At 39.0% G+C, this 15,933-nt stretch overlaps 1 protein-coding gene across 1 annotated transcript in view; it reads right to left on the bottom strand.

Moving 5' to 3' along the window:
• TMC3 (transmembrane channel like 3) overlaps positions 1–15,933 on the bottom strand; it is a 197,783-nt gene that overhangs the window by 44,579 nt on the left and 137,271 nt on the right. Inside the window, exons 8-10 of the mRNA XM_085588326.1 lie at positions 14,681–14,763; positions 2,733–13,368; positions 1,249–1,349 (exon numbers count right to left, since the gene is read on the bottom strand). The gene's annotated coding sequence lies outside the window, so the exon portion shown is untranslated. The remainder of the gene's footprint in view (positions 1–1,248; positions 1,350–2,732; positions 13,369–14,680; positions 14,764–15,933) is intronic.

The raw sequence follows: 15,933 nt of genomic DNA, 5'->3' as shown, positions 1-15,933 counted from the left end.
AAGTGTCAGAAATTTTCTTTTGTTATTCTACTGCTTCTCTCTCATAAAGTGAGAAAATAGGCGGGGCTGGGGGCCCATGGGACCAGGATCAGTGGCAGCTCCAGCACAGCTCAAGGGGCAATTTCTGTCACAAACATTTACAGCAGAGCTGCCAAACTGTGGGACCTCACTCCTCCTCACTCCACCCCACCCTGCTCGGGTGAATCTTTGCCTGCTGTCCCTCTGCTGGGCTCTCTGCAGGCAGCAAAGGTGAAGCCACCAGGATGGCAGCTGCTCACAGGGACAAAGAGCTGCCCGTCCACCCTGCTGAGCACCAGGAGGTTCAGGAGATGCCCCTCATACAGCAAACTTTACACTGCAGCTTAACGGAGATAAAAAAGCCACACACCCCCCAACAAAAAGCCCCTTTGTGTCACGTTCTCCTGGTAGCCATGAAACAGAGTAATTGCATTATGATTGTTACTAGCTGTTAAAGCTGACGTGGTATTTTGAAGCAGCACAAAATGAATTTTCATTACACAGGACTTGGCCACAGATTGTGCATGCATGGTGTCAAGGGGGTACATCCAGTGGTGGTGAGAAAACCACACAACAACATGCAGTTTATATCAGCCAGCTCAGCTGTTTTATCTCCCTCTGATGTCGTTGCAGAGAGGATTACCTGGACAAAGAGAACCCAAGGTTTCTCTGAAACACCTTCTATGTGAATATTTTTCTCCCCTTTGGCTCTAAAGAGGATTGTGGAAGAACTGCACCACACAGTAGTTAAAATGGACATGTGAATGTCCACTATGTATCAATAAATCCATGTAAACCTGAGTTGTAGGACATACAGACAGCTGTACTAGTTGAAGACAAATGATCTTGTGTGATAAAAGATAAACACAGAAGACTGTAATAGGAGAGTAATCAACACTTCCTCAGGTGTCCTCTCCCAAGTCCCAGCAATTTCTGGCTCAGGGACTTCAGGTCAGATGTTGTCTTTTTTAAATATCCCTTGGCAGATTTTTTATGTATGGATTTCCTCCAGCTTCCTTTAGAGGTGTAAGAATGACCCAGGAGGAAATAGAGTAAATTAATTTTCCCAATATTTGTTTCTGTTGTCACCAAAAAGACCAACCCCAGGATTCATCCTTACCCCCCTCAGAAGTCAGCCCATGCAAGGCTGCTGAGGAAGAGCCTGTTGGCTCCATTGGCTTAGAGACATGAGTTTTGTGTCCCTTCCTTACTGCTGAACATGAAACGCACCTGAATGTCTCTCCTGAGAGTCCAGATCCACCTAAACCACCCTCATTGGAACGTTTAGCTTTAAGCTTCCAGGACCTGGATAAATCAGAGGCCAGAATGCCCTTTCAGAGAAGAGAAAAAAAACAAACCTTTAAATAGAAGAACCTTGAACACAATCACTGTTTAAAAATACATTTACCTCTTATTAAAATGGAAAAGTCAAGTACAGCATCAACGTTGGGATTGTACAACTTGTAAAAGCAGGAGGACAGATATGGATGTGTAGCAGCCTTCAGAGCACAGACAGCTGTCCTAAAACCAGTACAGAGCCACTGCATTTGATCCTTCCTACTGGCCTTGATTGTAGCATACACTGAAATATTGAAGGATTCATTTGCTAGGAAATTTGCCTTCTTAAAATTTTTCTGTCAATTCCTGAATAACATACATGAGTTTTCAATATAGCTTGTATTATTGTTAGCTTGCAATATATGCACATGTAAACAATGTAAACAGAACATTTAAGAGGCATTTCACAGTGAGCAACAAATTATGCATCAAGCATTTATTATCTAGTGTTTATTCCTCTGTAGGCTGGAGGGAAAAAATTTGGCTCATGCCTAGAAAAAAAAGATATTCTGAACCCACTGAGAATAATTCAAATTGCATTTTATAAGAAGAAATTATGGATACAAGAGATCATCTGTCTTTGGTTTTTTAAATGGTTCCTTTCAAAATGTAAGATCCTTAGACTGAGTCTATTTTTTATTTAAAAATAATTATTGTGTTTTACTAAAAACTGAGTGAGTTTTTAGTTAAAAAAAACTTCATCTCATGCTTCTTCTAAGATAGGAACAGAAGGGGACTGGCACATTTGTGTGTAAATCAGGAGCAACTTTATCAAAGAAGTTATTAATTTGGGTAGAATGCAGGAAAAAAAATAAAAATCAGAGAACAAAACATTTGGATTTTTGAAGCAGCCTATGTTACAGCACCTTCCCACAGACTGACCCTGACAAAGCTTATCAATGTGGTTTCCCAATGTGTTTGAGGGTAGCAGGTCTCTGTAACTAAAGTCAAATCTTCTAAGATGACTTAATATTGCTCTGGCCTCTCCCTTTGACCAAAACTTTTAAATCTTATTCTGCAGCTTTGAGACCACCTTGCCAACTCAGAGAAGTATCACTCCTGTTCCAGTGAGAAGCTGCTAACACTTCTCTTCCCAAACCTTGGGAAAAGATACACAGCTGTAGCACAAATATCAGCACGTGCGAAACCCACACGGACTTGAGAGGAAAGGGCTGGAAATTCTGATTACAGGGAGGTAAAGGTGCTGCACCTGCTGTGCAGGGGGCTTTCCCAGGGGACCTAGGCAGCCTCTGCTCTTCACCTGGTATAAACATGTGTGGATGCTGAATATCAATTACAAATCAACAACAGAACATGCAGAATTTCTAAAATATAAATTTCGTTCACATGGAAGACCTTGTCAGAACTTTTTTTACCTCTTTGTAATTGAATCGTGGCACCACTGAGGTTTTCTTGACTGCTGTCCCAGATTGGCTATCACTTCTCTCCAAAACAATCTCCTTTTGGCTGTCTTTGCTTTTCAAACTCAAACAGCTGAGTGAAGACCCTAAAAATGCAGATTATCAGAGAAACACAAACAGCGTTGCCTTTCATCTAGTCCATCCTATGCTTACAGCACACTTGCCATATTTATCTGAGGACCAAAATAAGAGCCCATATCTAGCCAGATTCTCCTTGTTGTCACCTCAGAATTAGGTCACATGAAGACATCACTGAAATAAATTGTCTTACTGGGCAATTGGCTCTTCACGTGCTCAGTCACAGTCAGGACAGCAGAGTCTGCTTGGATTAAAGGTAGGATCTCCCACGGAGATCTAAAAAGGCAGCAACACCCACCAGAAATTTACTACGGTTATGATTCAGGATCTTGCCACCAACGTCTTGGAATGTCTGGGTATTTTAGCAGAGACATTCCAGAGGGCATACACTGTCAGAAATATCCAAAGGATTTCCACTAGCCAAGAAAAAGGAAGAAAATACATATTTCAATTTTGAAATTGATCTCCTTACTGCACCAGTGTAAGGCTGGCCAGGAGAGAAGGATTCTTGATGGTACTTTAGGAGAAATGGAAGTTAAACTTGAAATGAAGCAGCTAATTTATGGCTAATGGCTGCTAACGATAGCAGCAAAATTGTGTGTTTATTGCAAACATTTGAGGGCAGAAATTTACAAAGGTGAGAGTCAATAATGCCTTCATAAAGCTGGAAAGTAAAAAGACATAAATAAGTATTAATGTTATGTTTAAAGAAAAAAACCAAAGTTATACTAATTCAGATGTAGAATAAGAAACACAGCAATTGAAAAAATAATTAGGATAAAAAGTGTGGCAGTTTAGTGGGATTGATTTGCTCTTTGAAAGTCAATAATAAAACATCACTGCTTTGAAAAGGAAGGACAGGTTCACTAAAAGGCAAATGCATGTTACATTTATTTTAAAAACATAAAAAATAATGAGGAAAAGTTGAAAGCTAGGGGTGTACTTTGGGGGAATATGTCTTACCCTAGACATTAAATGGGAATAAACACATGCTTTCAAATTAGGACTTTTAGAGACATGAGATACATATTATATATCTCTTGGAAAGGGGACAGTGATTTTATAGATCTTCTTTAAATTTAGATCTTTGGTATTTTCAAGTATTGAATATCAGGAAAAGGTTAGGAGCAATGTGCCAGCTTTACTAATATCATCCATTTCTATCTGATCAAGCCAGTAACAGATTGGACACAGATTGATCAAGATAAATTTGTATGGAGTTCAGCTCTCCCTGGAAGAAAGCACTACGTGACGTTAAACATGGTTTCATGGTATTGGGAAAGAATAATGAAAACAAAACAGAAAAGCAGAGAAATGCCTTGAGACAGTTAGAATTTGTAAATGAAGGAAGTGATAAAAATGGTGCAGGAATTGCCCTAACACCTAGCCCTGAACCTTTGGGCACATTGCTCCCAGGGAAGGCACTTCTGGTTTGATTGCTGCAGGACAGCTGGACATGGACCCATCATTATTGCCCAGGAAATCATCCCAGCCCTTAATAATGTCAGCAAAGGAGACATGAGGACATGACATGCTCCTTTTGGTATGAGCCTCCTCTCAGAGCACAGTGGGGATTTGGACTGAGGGTTTAATTTAGTGCCAGCTTGCACACAGCTCTCCCTAAAAACCATCCAAGTGACCAGAGCATCCCAGGACGGTGCCTCCTTAATTATAAACGATGCTTTTCTGAAGACAAAAGAAATACTACCCCCCACCCATTCCAAAATCCAAAACAGACTAGAATCTTGGAGGATTTACAACAAAATAAAACCGTAAGTCATTTTTAACAGATCAGTGCTCTATCTTTTCAAGCTTTGTGTAGCAGCACATCATTCACTTCACCTTAATTTCACTATTATATTATAGTTTGCACCACTGTAATTGTCTCTCTGAAAACAAATCCCAAAAAGATTTACAAAGGCATCTCTCTACCCAGTGTACTGACTGTGCTTATTGATGTGAGTGGTAGAATAATTTACATGAGAGCTATTAAGATATTCTACAGCCAATTTGTAATCTTCTGTTTTCATGGTAGAGCAAACATTTTCATGAAAGAAGCCCAACTTATTTGACTGCATGGATTTTTAAGTTGGGGGGTGACAACTTTCCTTTTTGAAATGAAGAAAAATGCAGACCTCAAAAAAAAAAACCAAAACAAACCCACCAAAAAAAAGGGAAAAGGGGACAGAAAACCCCTCACAGCTTCTGCTTCTCTGTGGAAGATGTGGAGAGCTACACTTTACACTGCAGTCACAAGTGTGCAGACCTGTTCCTCATGTACAGCATACACAAAACAGCATTTCAGGTGACTGAATGGAGAATGTGCACAGGCTCACTCAATATACTCTTTCCTTTAACCACAGAATTTACTGCTTGTAGCAACAGCCAAGAGAAAAAATTGAATTGTGGTTTTTACTGAAGTGCACCGCTAACCAACAGCTCTGCTGTAAGAAAAACTGATTACATAAAGCCATAAAGCATTGCAGCATAACAATATACATAATTAAGAAATTAAAAAGTAGTTAGGAAATCTCACCAAGAGATTGGACACTGATTGATCGGGATAAATTTGTATGGAGTTCAGCTCTCCCTGGAAGACAGCACTACATGACATTAAACATGGTTTCATGGTATTAGGAAAAAATTAGAAAACAGAACAGAAAAGCAGAGAAATGCCTTGAGACAGTTAGAATTTGGTGGAATTAAGATAAACTTTTAAAAATTGAGGAGCCAGCACTGAGACTGGAACAGCTTTCAGAGGGAGGGCAGTGTGTAGGGTTGGGTTTTGTAAGGCAATGCTCATCCATAACTCAGGAAATGTTTTTGGTGAGCCTCATGGGGCAGAGACAGCTCCTTCCACCCTCAGGCCACAGCTTCAAATGTCACACACTAGTCACAATAACCATAAAGGACACTGTTAACAAAATAAGTTAAAATAAAAAGAAGCAGCTCTATTTTCCCACCTCATATATTCCTGCAGTAAGTCCCAAATTTCTGAAGGCATGGAAGAAATGCTAGTTTCCTACAGGAGAAACCTTATGGGCTAAAATAATGTAACACAGGTAATGACAACTCACTCCTTAACTAAACACAAACATTTCCCTGCAGGGGGAGAGGCTGGCAACACCTGTGCAAGTTACAGATGAAAACTTGGATTAAATCACCACGTGTTTGGTCCCTAGAAGGAAAAGTCACCTTTTGAGAAAGGCAACAGCTCTTCCTTTACTGTGGTGGGTCTTTTTGATGCTGGCAAACAGAACATGAAAAATACTCCAGCAAGGCAAATCTGCTGAAGGTGCAGACTAAACTCCTGTTGTCTGCGTGGCACTTGGGGGGGTGTTGGTAACCAGATACTGTGGAAACACAAGTGAACCTGACCTTGCCCTTATCTTTGGACTTGCAAAATGATCTCTGCTGGAAACTTCCTCACATTTCCTTTCATGTGCCAGATCAAGACTGAGACCAATCAGATAAAGCAGCGTGCCTTGAAGGCTCCACTCGCAGCTGTCCAGACAGTTAACCTTAGCCATGGAAGAAAAAAAATAATCAAACAATCTGTTTTCTTTGCAGCCCTACAACTGCTTCATCACATGATGTGCCACTGATTTCCCTGCAGTGTATACTTTGAAGCTGACAAGTGTTAAGCTGTGATTACAAATTCCAAATGGATGTAAGTACCTGTCACTCAGATGGGTCCCACAGTTGCAGTGGCGACCACAGGAACACAGCCAGGAATCCACCAGCCCATTTGTGTAGGAGGAAGGTGCTGCAGAGGCTTCATTAGAGGGTGCATCAGTTAACTTCCTCAGCAGACACAGACTTGACTCACAATCAGCCTAAAAGAAAAGCAGGTAGTTATTTTATTATCTTTAGGATCAAGGATTATATGGTAGGAAAAAAAAAAACAACAACAAACCAAATAAACCCAAACAATGAAACCCCCTAAAAATCACCATAGGAAATTTTGACCTGCTCCCAGACTCACAGGTTCTATTTTGATCAGTTTTATTACCTGGTTCAGGAAAATAGCTGTTTTATCAGCTAGTTTTCATTTCTCCATGAAAAACCTTTACCAAAACACACTAATTATAGTAAACAAACAAAAAGTGTAATTGTATGACTTCAGTACCTCCAGGGGAATTGTGTCTTTTGAAGTAACCTCATGTCAGACAGAAATGACAGCTTCTTCTAGACAGTATTTCTTTCATAACTATGCTACAACTAATTGTAAATGCTTTGAATATGCACTTACAATTAAACAAATAACTTGTGTCTTGTTAGCAGGACACAAGATTGAGCTATTTTAGCTTCTTTGATGAATCACTCATTCCAAAAATTATTAGAGTAATGAATGCTTTTTAAGTAAAATGCAGCTGAACTGTAGAGGTTATTAAAGTGTATTAAACAGACATTCTAAACATTAAACACCAAGTGAACACTTGTAGGAAGTAGGAACACTACAGATGATTTAAATCAAGAACCAAAAGCTAGAAAGTGAATAGAAAAATTCAAAACATTTTCAATAATAGTTACAGCAAATACTCAAAACAGTTGTTTAGTCTAGATTAAATCCTTATTTGGGACATAGTAGACCAAAAATGCCTTCTGATGTTCATGTGCTGGCTTTCTTTCATGGAGGAATGTGGGAGAGTAACAATGACATTTTCCTCTTAAACACTCGCTGGTATGAGTAATTTTACCACATGAAGACTCCTGTTGAGTTTACCAGGACTATTTTTTTAAGGAGTTCCTCATGGGCATTATTGTTCACAGGTCCTAAGCCGTTAGAAGCTATTAATTCTGCTCCATGGTAATAACATTATTTGCATATTTATTCTCAATGAACAGTCCCAGTCATTAAGAGTAAGGAAGTAATTAACCCTATTAATTGGACAATATATTTCTCAAAAGTACAGTTATTTAAATTACAGGTTGCCAAAGCTGTTATCAAGCAAGGATTTGATGAAAAGTAAATCAGAAGTTTGAAAGTCACTTCCTTTTTTTCAAAAATTTTCCCCTGAAAATTGACCCAAAAGAAAGAGGGGAAAAAAATCCCTTACACAGGAAACATCTATAAATTACAAATGTCCCTCTGATTATGCTGCAGAAACTTCAAGTGCAAAACAGTTCATCTTTCCTTTCCCATACCAAAAATGTTACAAAACAGATTCCTTTTACTTGTTCTGGTTTACAGAATTCCACATGGATTTTGATGAAAACAGGAGCTAAATAGTATAGTATTTTACTCTTAAATTTGCAGAAAAAAAACCCCAATGCTTTCCACTGTCGTAGATTTTTTCTTTTGTCATTATAAATACCCACAGTAACGTGGGCACAGGTCTCTCTGCAGAGGATCCCTGGGTAGTGTGTGTGCTGCTGAATTCCAGGATGCTTCTACAGCAATGGAGGAAAAAAACCAAAACCTCCTTGTAATCACACAGACCTCAGGGCCCTCCAGCCTGAGAGATTTTTCCTTCCCCACACCCCTGTTCATTAAACTGGGAGAAGTCAATGTTGGCATTGGATTCCTCCTGGGATTCCAGTGTCCCTGTGCCATCACTGCAGCTGTTTCCAAAACAGGAGGAGGGATGACCTGGAACTCCAGCAGAGAGGACAGGATGGACTCAGAGTTGTCCTATTTGCACATCCACCTACTGTAATTTCTCTTGCCTTTGCCCATCTTGTTTTTTGCCACTGAAAAATATAGTTATCCCATCCAAGATCAATGGGCTCTAACATACAGGGTTATACCCATTAAAGATCATACAGGACAAGAAATTAATATCTTGTTAGAAACACAACACTGATACATGGGCATTATAATCACTGAAAGATTTAAGGGGACATGATTATAGGAATTTATCTCTTGATGTGATTACAGTAATTTGTATCTATTAAAATTAACACACATTTTAAATCTCTTACCATGTTAACTTTTTTAAGGAAATGATATGCTTCAATTTAGTGATATGAAATTCACCTCAAGCACAATACTTATTTCTTTTCAATTTTGTTGCAAAGCTGTAACACAACCACAAAACAAAAAGTACCAGATACAGAAGGATTAAGTTACCTCAGTGGGATCAGAATGAAATTGTGAGTATTTCTGGCAGTTCTGGTGAAAATTTTTTCTCTGTTGAAGGCTATTCTGCATAAGTGACATAACTGTTCTCTTCCCTTGACATCACCTGTCATAAACATTGCACTAAAGGGACAAATCAATATACCTTCAGTCCATATCAGCATTTCCCTAGTCAGAATTTGCTTGTATGCCATTCAGATACATCCACATTTCCAAACTACAAGGGAGAGAGGATTTCTGATGAATAAACATATGGAGCAATTAAAATTAATGCCCGTGGTGGAATCTTCCTAGGATAATAATAGATAAGCAATAACAGATAAGCAATCCTCATTCTTTGTGTGTTCAGAGGAATTTCAAACCAAGAATCACTTCAGCATCAGGTAGCAGATGTGCTGTTGCTGTTTTACAGCTGAGGAAGGCAAGTGGCAGCAACAGAGGCATTAGGAAGGAGGATGAAATAGTTACAGGGACAAAATAAGAGTAAGCACAGCTTTCCAGACATTAAAGTGGAGCTCTCAAGAGGTTTCTTTTCCTTCTCTCTCCTCTCCCCCTGTGACATGAGGGGTCTCCAAGCTGCCACATAATTATGCTAAAAAACTGGGGAAAGAGTGGTGATCAACTCTTCAGTTGGTAACTTTTGCCTAGCTGGGATTCAGCTGTTAATGCTGTCCAAGCACTTTCTCCTGGATTTGAATTCTGATTCCTACCTTTGGAGAAGGATGTGTGTGCAAGCACTTGGGTTAGATGATGATGGTAATGAAGGAAAATAACTAACAAACCCCAGAAGGAAGTTAGATGAAGAGGTCACAAACAGTGCCGAAGCAAAGTGAATTTGGCAGAGGAGAAATGAGAGTGCAAGAAAAATAGCACCAAATTAAAATTGTCCCATGTCAGCACAACCCAGAGCTCTCCCTTGCTTCCCAAGTCTCACAATCAAGTGCTATTGATTTTTCCTAACTTATAGCAGATTTCAGGCAGAGGAAAATCAGGTTCCAAGAAAACAAATCAAGTGCCAGGACTGTGATACCTATTTCTGTCTCCTTTCCCTCTTAGGTCTTCCTGGGCAGGACTGAATTCCATCAATTTCCCATTAATCATCATTTTAATGTTCTACATTTACAGTAGCAAGCCAAGAGCTAGCAGCACTTTTCCTTGTATCCTAAACTGGCGTAGTTTCAAAACGTTGTGCCATAATTTCACAAAGCAGGCTAGGGACACACTAAATTTGTATCTACTGTTGGCAGCAGTTTATACCAATGAGGCACTGTGTCAGAATGCTAAAATAGTTTTTAAAAATCCAGGAAAATATTGTATGAAATGCACCTTTCAGTAGCTGGTTTCAAGCAACCCATGTGTACCAGTGTTACATTTCTGTCTCATAAGAGCCAAACAACTGAGCTTTGTTATGGGCTGGCTTAACATCAGGAACGTCTGTATTTTTCTACAAAAAATACATTTTTATACAAAAAGTGCTCCTTTGAATCAAAAAAAGTATTTTATTCCAGATACAGCATTTAAATAAATGTACATAACTGCTAAAACCAATTACAGAAATTATGTGAGGACATGCAAGGAGGAAAGGTCAGGAGCTAGTCTATATTAAAATTCATTACAAATTGGCTGCTCTTTTAATTTAAAAACCAAAGATTTTCATTTGTCAATTTGATAGAATGCATGTTTAAAAAAACCCACTCTCACCAGGAATTGTTTCTTATGGCTCACTTTGTACAGGTCACACAAAAGACAAGTGCTTTATATAATTATTTTGGACACTTTCAAGTATTTCCTAAAATGCTTTAATAAATTGTTAAAAAAATCAGGTTAGCCCCTTTAGAAGAAAGAGCAGATAACCCAGGTATTGATGAATTTCCAGGTATTGGCTCAACATCTAACACCTCCACCTTTCTTAGCAAAGAATATCCATGTTATTTTCTGTGTTCCCAGCTTCCTCTAATTCATCTTAGAATTTTGTGCTACTCTGTTTACCTTATGTATGAAGGCAATACTTCCTCCAAAGGAGAAAATTTGATTTCCTATGATGTATAAGGTAACAAGAAGAAAGAGTGGATCTAAACTAATAACAGAGGATTTAATCACCATAAATGAAGCAAATATTATGGAACACCTTTTACAAACAGGTAAATTGAACTGAATTGAGCAAGGTGATGGAACAAAGTAACAGCACACTTGGAGATCAAAGCAAGAAATGTGATTTCATTATTTATTTGAACTCAGGCCATTGGATATAAGCAGCACACGTGAGACACTCCCCACTTCTTGCCTTCCCCACACAGCAGATATTTCTGGCAGAGACTTGTTGCTGTCCAGAGTCTGACTTCTTGTGTTGGCAGCTGACATTAAGCAAAGTCATCCCTCTTGCTGGAAATAACACACAACAGAAAAAGGGCCATACAAACTATAGATTAGCCCTGCTCCAGCCATGTGAAAGAAAAATGTTGTACTACCTAGATGAAAGAACATGCCTGTATGGTGAGAACTAGCCCAGCATGGAAGCTGCTTTGACTGGTTTTCTATTTTGTCAGCTGTTCAGCTATTGAAGGACAGCACTGTAGTACGTCACAGAATTTTAGTTGTCAAAATAAACAAGCACAAGAAGCCTTCAATACTGGGATAAATATTTTCTTCCCTTTTACTCTTTTAAACAACTGATCACTACTATTTCTTGAAATAGCAACATACAGCATAAAACAAGAAATTACCTCAAGCTTCATATTTTTCAAGATGTCTTCCCTTCCCAGCTCTCCCAGCTCTTCTGTGCAGAATCACAAATTCATTATTCCATGAGCCTTTTCCACTGCCACTTACACCATGAGACCAGTCAATGACAGCAGCCTTACCATGCCAATGACAGTAAAAGGTTTAAAGTCTGTCTCTGAAAGAATGACTGACTAAACAATGACAAAAACAGAAAAAAATTCTATGGAATTGCATTCACTTTCCCCCAAAAAGCCACATCAGAAGGAAGGAAGGAAGACAGCTTGACTGGATACACTAAGGAATGCATTTAAATTTAAATTAAAACCTGATTATTGTCATAATGCATTTGCATTTAGGAAACCCAATTATTAACTGAAGAGAAAGTCAAAAGAAATGAAGCATGGCCTACAATAGAATTGTGGAGGCAGCATTCTTTAGCTGACCAGAAATGCAGCTATCTCTATGTAAAACTGTTGTAGGTTTTGCTTGATTGGGATTTTCTTGGTTGTGTTTGTTTTGTGTTTTAGTTCTCAAAAGATTTAACCTCTTGAATGGTATGTGAAAAGGAATTTCAGTGCCAATCATTTTCTGTAGCTTAATAAAAAATATATTCTTAATAATGCAGATATCATGTGTTCAATTTATTTTGAATATATAATGATGCAAATGCAGACAAAAAAAAAGGTTGTGCTTCTGCAGGTAGAAGGGGAATCAGCTACTGTCACAGTAACAGAATTTCTTGTACAGCTTTCATCAGCATTTCTAATCTATCTGCAGCTGCCTGAGCAGGTGGAATGTGATTGAAAGAAGAGCAATAGCTTTGCAGTGCTGTGTCTATAGATGTGAAATTCAGACATTTTCTCTGGTAATTTGCATGTGTCTGTATCATCACCAGTGATGCTACTAACATTTTGACTAAACCAATGATATATGTGTCAGTGTTGTGCTAATATTATCTTTTATTAAAATAGTATCAGCCATTCATTCATTCACTTGGGAATTTTCTAAAATGTTCTATTTTGTTTTTTGTTTTTTTTTTTTTTAAGGAGCCTATGGACATTTATATAATATATAAAAATTAAATAATAAAGGAACAGCTTGGACATTTATATAATGAATTCCACTTCCAAGTGAGGCTGACCAATATTTTTCCCTGTCACTGCAAATGAGAAATAGGAACTCAAATCAGAACTCAGTCTCCAGAAAGATGAAAGATGAAATGATCAAGTACTAAAAGCCTGGAGGTGAAAAGTAATTGGCATGACAGCTTCTGGGATGTATATAAAATATACTGAAAGGGTCAAATAGCATAGGAATTTCTAGTTGCTGTGATAACAAACAACCATCATTATATAATTTTCACCCAAAAATTGACTTCTTTGATGGAATCATGAGCAGTTGTCATGATTTTCTTCCTTTCTACCTTTATACTAATGAACATATTACAATACACTGACATATCTATGTTTTATGATATATTATAAACTCCCTACATTTTGTTGGAAGAGGCTGAGAAAAACCATGTCACAAGAAAGAGTGGAGAGGACTGGAAACAGATCACATTCTCGTTCCAAGTAGCAGAAGTGTTTTGTGAGCCAAGGGTGTCATTCACATTGAGACAGACCATGCTTACCTAAAATATTGCCAAGTTGGTGGCGATTCAGTGCTTCTAGCCTCCCCCAGAGACAGCCTGGCTCAGCAATGTGCTACCTGAGAAGAAATCCAAATTGAAGATGTTTCATCGAAGCTTCATGAAGCTCACACAGCAGCCAAGACTCCAGAAGGGCTCTCCTCACTGCAGTCCTTTGGGACCAACATTTGGGTGGGTGAGCACACTGTGTCTTAGCCATACAATCTGGGAAGGAGGAGACAACAGAAAGATTCATGAGCAGCTCAACGCTGCTCAGACATCAGCACAGATTTCTCAGCATCAGGCATGAGGATAGCAGCATTGCAGGCAGTAAAAGCACCAAGACAGAGCTACAATGGAAGGTGCAAAGACAGTGGTCAAAAACCATCATTTCATTGGATGGAAGCTGTCAAGCATTCCTCTCTAAAATCACTCAATCCTGCATCCCTCACCTGTGTGTTTGACTGTGTGTCCTGCCCTGCCTGTAAGACTCAAGGTTTACTAGATTTTTGTATCAAAAATTCTTGTCTTTTAAACCAGCAGTCAATGGTCTACAACATGGGGCTAGAATTTTAACATCAGCACTGTGTGCAGATTTTCTGACTGCAATGTAAGACATTGGGCTCTTAGAGAGTATCCAAAGGACTGTGAGGAAGGTGGTGAAGGGTCTGGAGGTGAAGCCACATGAGGAGAAGCTGAGGTCACTTGGTTTGTTCAGCCTGGACAAGAGGAGCCTGAGGGGAGACCTCAGTGCAGTCACAGCTTCCTTGTGAGGGGGAGAGGAGGGACAGGCTCTGATCTCTGCTTCAGGTAACCAGGGACAGGACGCGAGGGAGTGGTCTGAATCTGTGCCAGGGGAAGTTTAGCTTGGATATGAGAGAGATATTCTTCACCCAGAGGGTGTTTGGGCACTGGACAGGCTCCCCAGGGAAGTGGTCACAGCACCAGCCTGACAGAGCTCCAGAAGTGTTTAGACAGTGCTCCCAGGCACGTGCTGTGGTCCTGTGCAGGGCCAGCAGCTGGGCTGGATGAGCCTTGTGGGTCCCTTCCAACTTAGCAAATCCTCTGATTCTGTGATAAATGAAAGACATTGATTTATCAGTATTTGACCAGTAAATAAAAAAGGGCTCCAGAAGTTTTTGCTTTTTGGTTTTTGTTTTTGGTTGTTTTGTTTGTTTGTTTGTTTTTTTGTTTGTTTGTTTTTTGTTTTGTTTTTTTTTTTTATTTTATAAAAATTGGCAAGTGGAAACAAAAAATTCATCATCAAGGTATTTCTGGATTAGGCAAGTCCAATAAAGTTAGTAACCATCCCTTTTCCTGTAGTTTCTGATAGGGGTTGCTCCAGACATTTGCTGTTGGGTAAAGACCCCCTTTCAATGGGCCAGTGCTCACCCACTTCCAAGTGCTCTTCCAGATCCTCTTTCCACATGTTCATATTTTCTTTCACTAACTTGGAAAGTGCAGCTTCATTCTACCTTAAAAGATGAAGAAAACAAAGGGATGCTGTTCACATATCACATCTCAGCAACTCCCCTGGATATTGTGGTTTGGACTTCCATGGTGGACCCAGGAACACTGTGTGGGCAGAATTTGATTTCCTTGTTTGTGTGTTGAAATAAATTGCTCTTCTCTGCAAGAAAGGAGACTGGTATATTTTTTTATGTGAACAAGCAACCCCAGAAACCTCAGTCAATCTGGGAAACCTAGTAATATCTCTGAAATTCTATGATGATAAAGGTTAAATCCAGCAGCCTCTGTAGTGATGGTAAAGGGCAAAAACGAAGTAATAAAGCCCTAAACTTATCCTCCTTTTCCTTTACTAAACTTGTCCTCCTTTTCCTTTACTGTCATATTCTTCGAGGATATTTTGTCCACCTGCTTGAAAAAAATTCTCCACTATCAGTGAATATGTTACAGTTCAAGAATAGTTACCCTTCAGTTAAGTGTCATTAATGTTATATAATTACAATGCAATCCTCTGATTTCCACTGCCCCCAAAAAAGGACAATAAAAAGCATGTAGGAAGGTAATGAAACAAATTTATCTTAAAAAAAAAAAGAAATTCACAATTTAAATAATAATATTTCCTCCTTGGCAATGATTATCCTCCACCTTTTTAAGAAAAAGCAGAAGTGTTATCAATTATATATGGAAAAAATCATCAGTGCCAGATGAAAAGGGTTCTGGGTAAGTAGCACTCCCAGTTTAGCAAATTGTAAAGGCCCAGAGTTTTTTGAAGCCGAGACCCCACAGACAACAAGCTGCCTTCCAGTGCCAGCATTAGCCCATCTCCTCCTGCCCTGGCTGCCCTTTCTGGGGCTATTTCTGTAAATATAACAAGATATTAGATTACCAGGATCAACAGTCAGAATGCTTCAGGTCCTGACATCTACTAAGAGAACCATTTGGGCACAAACTTTCATCATTTCAGATGTTTTGACCATGAAGTCATGGCCAGCATCACCCTGGGAATTCTATTTATAGCTCTTCTGCTTCACTGTAAGGTCTTGAATTAAAGGTAAAAGATTACTTCACTTCCTTTATACACAGTAGAAAACTTGTTGAAATAAAGCCAGTTCAGTTGAATTTTTAGAGCAAAAGGAAATCAGGCATTCAGAGTGCCATCTTTTACAGTGAAAGGAGCT

The sequence above is a fragment of the Lonchura striata genome, chromosome 10, assembly GCF_050655825.1.
Source record: "Lonchura striata isolate lonStrDom1 chromosome 10, ASM5065582v1, whole genome shotgun sequence".
In the NCBI taxonomy this organism is placed as follows: domain Eukaryota; kingdom Metazoa; phylum Chordata; class Aves; order Passeriformes; family Estrildidae; genus Lonchura; species Lonchura striata.
Note: the sequence above shows the minus strand (reverse complement) of the source record. Positions and strands in the feature narration are given on the sequence as shown.